Source organism: Microtus ochrogaster, unplaced genomic scaffold (genome assembly GCF_000317375.1).
Source record: "Microtus ochrogaster isolate Prairie Vole_2 unplaced genomic scaffold, MicOch1.0 UNK50, whole genome shotgun sequence".
Classification (NCBI taxonomy): Eukaryota; Metazoa; Chordata; class Mammalia; order Rodentia; family Cricetidae; genus Microtus; species Microtus ochrogaster.
The window spans coordinates 930,830-940,309 of NW_004949148.1; positions in this window are offsets into that span (position 1 = coordinate 930,830).

Sequence of the window (9,480 nt, forward strand, 5' to 3'; positions counted from 1 at the left end):
GGTGGGAGGAGGGGGAGAAGGGTGGGAGGAGGGGGAAGGAAATGGGAGGCTGGGAGGAGGTGGAAAATTGTTTTTTTTCCTCTCCTTTTCTCAATAAAAAAAGTTAAAAAAATAAGTTATTAGGAGTTTCATATTATGTTCATTTAAGAGACTAATAGTACTTGGTGTTCTTCTAGGACCTATGACATGAGTAGCCATAGGTTCTTTGCCTTCATAATGGTTACAGCTATGGGTTCTATCTTGTGAAGCAGGCCTAAAATCCAATCAGAAAATGGTTGGGTTATGATATTTATGCCACTATTATAGGTATATTTTACTAAGCTAGTCATTATTGCAGTTTACAAAGTGAAGATCTTCTGAAAAGGTCATATGAAAAGTTACTACCGAATGAACTTTCTGAAACATAAATATAGCCATATATATTAAAAGAGTTACCCCATAACAAGGAAGCAATGCCCAAACTGTAAATAGGCTAACAAATATAAAGTCTAAATGGTTACCTCAACTGGAGGTATTGGACAATGAGGCAGCATAGACCCTAAAATATTATCAGGATATTGCTATTGCTCTGAGTTACCCCTCTAGAATTTTGTGGCCGGAAACTATTGCTGAAGACACCATATAATTGAGTCATAGAATATGAAGAAATCAAGATGATATTAACCTAGATGTTTCATCCCCACTAGCTAGCTTTCATAATGTTAAATATGTCATGCATATTCCAAGAGGAGAAACATATACTGAGTTTTCGTTGATCCTTCAGTAAGGTTCTTATACTATTTATAAATTTGAATAATAATTTTTCAATTGAACTCTGATTAAGTATATATCTTATAAATCACATTGAAAAAATTTTGAAGAAGTATAAATATATCAATAGAGATATATTCCTCAATTTATTCCAAAGAAATTACAAAAATGAAAAATTGCTAAAAAATAGGTATAATACAGAAAGCAAAATATAGATTTAAGTTTAACCATATCATTAATTTCTTTGCAATAAGTGGTTTAAATATCCACAAATATAGTGATATTTTATTTTTGTTTTAATAAATAAAGTTTGCCTAAAAATCAGAAGGACAAAGCTCAGCCACTGGAAGTCATACAGTGGTAGCACACATCTCTAAACTCAGGATTTGGGACACAGAAACAGATTAATCTCTATGAGTTCAAGGCCACCCTAGTTTACACAAAGTCAGTGCTGAAACAAATCCAGGTAGTAGTGGCCTACACCTTCAATCCCAGCACTAGGAAGTCACACCTTTAATCCCAGTACTAGAGGGAACATAAAATAGGAGAAGACAGAGGCTCAGTCTGCTGAGTCTGCTTAGTCTGTTTAGTCTACTGTTGCCCAGCCACAGTAGAGGTAAGAATTCTCTAGTGGCTTGGCTACTTTTCTTTCTAGTTTTCAGTTTGAACCCCAATATCTGTCTCTGGGTTTTTAATATTCATGGTACACAACGAAAAGGCAGATTTTGTTTGATTATCTGTGAAAGCAAAACGCCACATCATACTACTTATCAAAAACCCAAATCAAAATAAAATGAAGAATAATAAGGTATTCCATGCAATCTTTAACCAAAAGAATGACTAAATTTACTGATTTAAGACCAAGAGCACATAAGAACAAATATTATTGCTACTAGAAATATAAAACACAATTTATAATAATGTAGAATATAATTTGTTTAGAAGATACTGTATTCCTAAAATTGTATACTTACCAACAAAAATTCAAATATTTTATTTAAATCAAAATTTTGAGAACCAAAAGAATGCATAATCATACTTGGATTCCTCAACAGTTTTCTCTAACTTAGCTACAGAACAAGCATACAATAAATATTAATAATACCAATAATAACAATAAAAGATTATAAAATATAATTTGCAAACTGACATTTATTGAGCATTATACTCAACAATAAAACATGTATTGGTTTCATGTATTCATGCACATTTAAGCAATATGGCATATTTTGTAATTTTTTTCTGAAAAGGCCTGCAATAGCACAGAAAATAATCCCAAGAATTAACAAATGGGATTACATAAAATTTAATGAAGAGATGAACTATAAAATGGGAGAAAAGCTTTGCCAGCTATTTGAGGATAATACTATCTATAATCCATAAGGAGTAAAACTTAAAACACCACAATTGCCCCAAGTCATATGATCAAAAATGGCAAATGAAATGAACAGTCCTCAAGGAACAAAATTCAGTAGGATATAGATAAATAGATGATAAATAGATAGATAGAATAGATAGATAAATTTAGATACATTTAGAGATATATAGATAATGCATATATGCATGTGAATGAGAAGGAAAGTAGGGAGGAAGATTTGAGGGGAGAGAATAGGAGTAGGTTTGATTAAAACATGTTATATTTATGAATAAAATTCTCAGTGCTAAAGACATCAAATACTTGCCTCATAGGACAGGCAGAAATCAACTTGCTCTGACCTGCATCCTTAATGACTAGCTTTTATAGTGCCAGAGCTACAGAAAAGTCATCAAATTGTCACACCCAGTTGTGAACCCTGTGAGCTATAATAACAACTTCCCTGGCAAGAATATGGTCACTGGTACAATAGCTGCCTGAATGTTATAGGAGCAACTAACCACTTACCAACTGGATTTAAAGCTGTTTCACAAGATTGAACTCATGACCAGTACTGATAACTGGTCCTCAAGCCCACGACTAGCTAGGTCATAACCCTAAGAGAGAATCTAGTACACTATTCTGTTAAATGAACCTAGTACTAAATTGTTTGTAAGCTCTTAACTTTATGAAAAAAATGAGAATTTCATTTAAAAGGGATGAATCTGGGAGGAGTTTGAGAGAGGATGTTGATAAAATACGTTGAACAAAACTTTCAAAGAACTAAACTAACAGAGGAAAAATATCAAAGACTGAATTCTTTTCTTATTGTTTGTTGTAGGAGGAGGGGGCCACATCTTTTTAAATATATTTCTGGAAATTATCCTGTATATAAAATCCTAAACAGTTCTCCAGAAAATTCCTATAGCTGATAAACACATTCTGCATAATTGCAGAATACAACACACACAAATCAGTAGCCTTTCTCTACAAATGAGAAACATATCAGGAAAAAATCAGGAAAACAATATCATTCATAAATACCTCTAAAATAAAATATCTTGGGATAAATTTGACCAGGTGAAATATTTGTGTAATCAAGACTTTAAGATATTGAAGAAAGAAATTGAAAAGTATACCAGCATATGGAGAGAATTTGTATGCTCATGGATTACTAGAATTAATATTCTGACTTTAAGTTATACTACAGAGCTAGAGTAATATGTTACAGAATCTATGGTCACCAGATTTTTGACAAAGAGACCAAAAACAATACACACAGGAGAAAAGACAACATCCTCAACCAGGCGCTAACCAAACTGGATAGTTACATGTAGAATAGCTAGAATAGATCCTTAACTCTCACCCTGAAGAAAACTCAATTTCAGATGGTTCAAGGACCTTAACATAAGACCTTAAACATGAATCTGAAACAAAACCTAGTAGGGAATACATTTAAATCTAGAACACAGGAAAGGGCTGTTTGAACAAGACCCTAGTAGTGTGTAGGGGTCCAACAACTTGAAAAAGGGTATCACATGAAACCAGAAAGCTTCTGTAAAGCAAAAAGTACTGCTGTAAAATATTATTTTAAGATATGTTCCATCTTGAATTTTGCATGCAAATGGATGGAAATAGAAAACACTAACCTGAGTGAGGTAAGCCAGACCCATAAAGAGGAGCATGGGATGTACTCACTCATATTTGGTTTCTAGCCATAAACAAAGGACATTGAGCCTACAATTAGTGATCCTAGAGAAGCTAAATAAGGAGAACACAAAGAAAAACATATAGGCATCCTCCTGAATCAGGCGATGAAAGGAGACAGGACAGAGACCCACAATGGAGCACCGGACATAATTCTCAAGGTCCAAATCAGGAGCGGAGGGAGAGAGAGCACGGGCAAGGAACTCAGGACCGCGGGAGGTGCACCCACACACTGAGACAGTGAGGAGGTTCTATTGGGAGCTCATCAAGGCCAGCTGGCCTGGGTCTGAGAAAGCCTGGGATAAAACCGGACTCTCTGAACATAGCGGACAATGAGGACTACTGAGAACACAAGAACAATGGCAATGGGTTTCTGATCCTACTGCACGTACTGGCTTTGTAAGAGCCTAGACAGTTTGGATGCTCAACTTACTAGACCTGGAAGGAGGTGGGGGTTCCTTGGACTTCCCACAGGGCAGGGAACCCTGATTGCTCTTCGGGCTGAGGAGGGAGGGGGACTTGATTGGGGGAGGGGGAGGGAAATGGGAGGCGGTGGCGGGGAAGAGACGGAAATCTTTAATAAACAAATAAAAAATTTTAAAAAAGATATGTTCCATTTGTTTGGGCTATGGAACATTTGTTTAATGATGCAAAGATTCTTTTATGTTTCATTTGTTTAACTCTGTGAAGCTTTGTTACTTTGCCTGTAATAAAGAGTGAAACAACCAACAGCAAGGCAGGAGAAAGGATAGGTGGGACTGGTGGGCAGGGAGAGTAAATAGAAGGAGAAATCTCAGAGGAGAAAAGAAGGAGTAAAGAGATCAAGGAGTGAAGCAGGATGGGGCCAGCCACTCAGCCAGCCACAGAGTAAGAGTACAAGTAAAATATAAGGAAGTAAGAGAAAGGAAAAAGCCCAGAGGCAAAAAGTAGATGGGATAATTTAAGTTAAGAAAAGCTGACTATAAATAAGTCAAGCTAAGGTTGAGCATTTATAATTAAGAATAAGCCTTCATGTGTAATTTATTTAGAAACTAGGTGATGGACCCCCCCCCACAAAAGAACAATGAGTAAAAACAACCAACAAGAGACTACCATTATTCAAGTGAAGAAGCAGAATACCAAGTGGGAAAAACTTCTTTACTAGCTATATATCTGACAGAACATTAGTATCTAGAATATATAAAGAATTTCAAAAACTAAACATCAAAAAAAACAAAGAATGCAATTCATGGGGCATGAAACTAAACATAGTTCTTAAAAGTTAATATAGAAATGACTGAGAAGCAATTTTTAAATGTTCCACATCTCTAATCATCAGAAACTAAACATAGTTCTTAAAAGTTAATATAGAAATGACTGAGAAACAATTTTTAAATGTTCCACATCTCTAATCATCAGAAAAAAATGTAAATTAAAGCTACTTTGAGATCATCTTACTCCAACCATAATGGCTAAGACAGAAAAAACAATGACAACAAATACTGGTTGTAGATGCCAAGAGAGAGAAACACTTATTAAAGGCTGGTGGCTATGTAAACTGGAGCCATCACTATGGAAGTCAGTGTGGGGATTCCTCAAGACCTAGAAATAGATCCCCACATGATCAAATTTAGAGAATGAAAACAATTCAAACTTATTATCTAATAACTGTCAGAAGTTTGGCTGGAGTCTCTCTCTGAGCCAAAATCAAGGTGTTGGCAGGATTGTGTTCCTCTCTGGAAAATGTAGGACAGATTTCATTGTTTTGCCTTTCTCAACCTCTTAAGAAATTTTCTATATTTATTTATGGGTGCATTACTCCTTTCTATCTTCAGAGTTAGCAATGACTAGATGTGTTATTTCCCTTGTCATGGTCTTCTGACATTGAATGTTCTTCTGCCTTCTTCTTTTAAAGGTCTTGCAGTTTCATTTAAGTCCACTGGATAATCCAAAATCATTTTTCTGTATTTAAAACCATCTAAATATGGGCTACAAATTATACCCAAAATAGTAATTCTCATTCAAAAATCTGTCACTCTGTATATTGAACATATATATGTGCATATGCATTTATTTATATAATAATAACTATTATTACTCATTTTGGACTTGGAAGCCATTTAGGATTATTATTTTGCCTATCGCAGCCATGTGATATTTACTCTATATACATTGCTGGATTCAGTTTGTTAATATTTTGCTAAAATGTTCTGTAGCTATATTCATGAGAAATATTGTATGTTTAATAATTGTGATGATTTTTTGAGTTTTAATATCAGAACGATTTTGGTACATCAGTGTATATGTTTTTTTTTCAGTGTTTCTTATAGACATGTTTCTTGGGGAATCTGTTCATATTTGGTGCAATATTTCCTCCAAAAAATGGTTGGGAAAACTTGCACAGGAGAATTTGTGACTGGTAGTCTGGTTGTTATTATTTGCTTGGATGTTTCAAGGTAGTAGATGTAGAACCATTTACATTGTTGGCTGATTGATTTTGCAGGTTATCCATGATACAATCTTTTCATAATTTGTCTGTTTCATGTAAATAATCAAGTTTGTTGGCATGAATTATTGAAACTAATTCCTCATTGTCTTTCAAAATACTCTACAATTAAGAATAATGCCCTTCTTTCCACTCTAACATTACTAATCCTGTCTTCTTTTCTTTTTTCTTGAACCAAAACTCAGGCTTGTGTTTTATAAGTGTTATTGTTCAAATCCCAGAACCAGGATTTGTTTTTATTGATTTTTATCACTTTCTGTATTCTATTGACTTGTGTCTGTGCATTTTCTTATTCTCTTTTTGCTTTAGAATTTTATTTGGCTCTATTTCTCTCCTTTCTCAAGGTAGAGGTTCAGATACCTGATTTGAAAGCGCTTTTCATTACTAGCATAAAACTATTCTATAAATTTTTCTCTAGGCACATATTAAAAGTTTTTCAGCATATTTTATAGTATTTTTTCCATTTTTAAATTTAAAATACTTTATATTTCCTTGCCTTTCTCTTTGCAGGTTGGGGAGGGAAGAAGGAGAAAACAGGGGGCATATGAACAAAGTAGATGACGTGTATGCTTAAAAATAATCACAAGGAAATCTTGTTTCGTATTACTTATATACATGAATAAAAACTGAAATGAAAAAATAGAAAGGAAATGCAGAACTGAACATGTTAAAAGGATCAGTTTTACTGTATATAAAATAAAATTGACTTTTAAAGGTATAGCAAAATAAAAATGAGAAATCATTTGTGAATCTTGAACATGAAAGTGATGGGATAAAATAGGCACTATAGAGGGATTATACATTTGCAGAATAGAGCAGAAAAAAGGTAAAACTTTGGCAGACCATTTAGGAGGTATTCAATGATCCAGGATAATGGGTGGTGGGAGGTAACAAAAGATACCTTGAATGTTTGAAGAAAGGAATTCAAAATGTCCAAACAGAAAGAAATTATTGAGATGGAAATGATCACCACAGTTATTATTGGGTCATTATGCATTATATATGTGGATTGAAATGTCACACTGCATCTTCAAAATAAATATAATTATATGTCAGTTAAGCAAAGTTACAAAGTCATTGTTTCACAGGATGTTTGAACTTCATCTGTGTGACTCCTAAGAGTAACTAACTAGAAGTGAACACGAATTTGTTGATATGCACCACAGATTTATGTTAGTGCTAACCAGGGGTTTGAGTACTTACACTGACTGCAGAGGGTTGAAGGGCAAAGGATCAGACATGGGAGATTTTGAAAATTTATTCTTCTCTCATACAATACTTCCCAACCACAGTTTCCCCTTCTTCCACACCACCTAGCCATCCCACACTTCTCTCCCCAGGGTCCACTCCTTTTCCATTTACCTCCAGAAAAGAGCAGGCCTCTCAGGAATATCAACTGAATGCAGCATAACAAGTTCCAATTAGACTAGGCATATATCCCCATATCGGGACTGGGTGAGGGAAATATAAAGTCTGAACCGTCCATTTTCTGTAACCAGACAAACCATAGGAGATTTTGACCTTTATTTGGCTGCACCCAAATACTCCCCTCATTTCCTTTTGATAATTTCATCGTGTTCTAACTCCTCTTTTGGAAGCTAGTCTCAAGTAGTCCAGAGAATTTGAAGAGATTAGCTTCTGAAAATTGTTTGTTCTCAGAACCTGAGATAAACGCAGGCAGTAAATTTACTTGTGTAGAAGAAATAAGAACTTAACAGCCATACTTGAGGTCAACCCTCTGCAGCTGACTCAATCCAATTCAAGAGATGAACAGTGCAGTGCAAAGTGTAGAGCCTGGAAGACAGCTAAGCTGCAGGGTTTCATTTTTCAGTACAGGCATGTCTCTTCTACATGCTACATTCTACATTTTACATTCTACATTCAGGGCAAGCTCTAGTTTCTCAACTCTAGTCTAGACTGGCATAGAGTTTGCAGAAACCAACATAGGGAAACCATTCCTTCCTTCAAAATGTACTAGGTTTACAAAGCAGGCATTTTTTTGATGGCTTTGGATGAATGTTTCCCACCTCCTACACTTCCATTTTTAGAACTGTATCTTAGGAGGTGATTATATCAGTGTTTACAAAGATGCCCTGTCTTCTACCTACCAACATTTCTCTAAGCCATCAACATGGACATTTGGCCTCAACTAAGCTCTGTTCCAGAATTTCATATAACATTTGTTTTTTAGTATAAAAATGATTATAAAACCAAGAAGAGTTAACTATCCCCTACAAATGTCTCTTCTCCCTCTGGAAATAATACCAGGAGCTATTCTAAGAATCCTGACACCATACCTATCCAAACGAAGTAACAGCATTTCAGTTATATGTCCTTCTTCCTTAGATCTCCTCACAAAGTAACAAGTGAAGCTCCAGCTGTCCTAAAGTTTGACTATAGGCTTGGTGTCTTTGGAAGATGGATGTTGGTCCCTAGAATAATAATGGAACATAGATCACTGAGAATAGTTCCTGGATGATGGTTTCCATGTGCTTCATGCAAAAGGCATGTTCTACTGTGGAAATGCACTTAAACATTGATTTTTATAAATCAAGATTTTTTTTAAAAAAATCTTTTTTTTTAAAAAAAGAGAATAAATCTTAACAATGGAAAGTTTATAAGCCTAGTCATTTTCATTTGTCATGCTGACTTCAAGAAGAGTACAATTCAATTGCAATTATGTCGATCACACCACTCAGAAACAATTTAAAAAGCCAAGGTCTTCAGCTGTGCCCATACCTAGCCACCACAACTTGTGTCATTTTGTCATTAAGCAACTCGTTATAAACTGCCTTGAGTGTTTATTTCTAAGCTTTTTGTTTATTATTCATTGTCCATGACTAAGACATTACAATGACTAGCTGAAAAGCAAAATGCTCCATGTCCTAAGAAACGTGTGATGCCAGATAATCAAATGCAACTTCTAATCAGTTGACTTGACTATTCAAATGATAGCTGTCAAATTGGCCAGTTTCATTAGCTGATCTTTTTGTAGTTATTTTTTAACATTTTTATTTTTTTGTGGAGGGGGAAGGGTGCCTATAGAGGCCAGAGGATAATGTGTAGTTCTTTCCCTCCACCCTGCTGAGCCATCTCATAGGCCCTTATTTGTTCTTTTCTTTCTGTTATCTCCAACTCCACAGTGCCCTCCTTCTAAATTTTGTTTCCCAAATAGAAGGCCTAA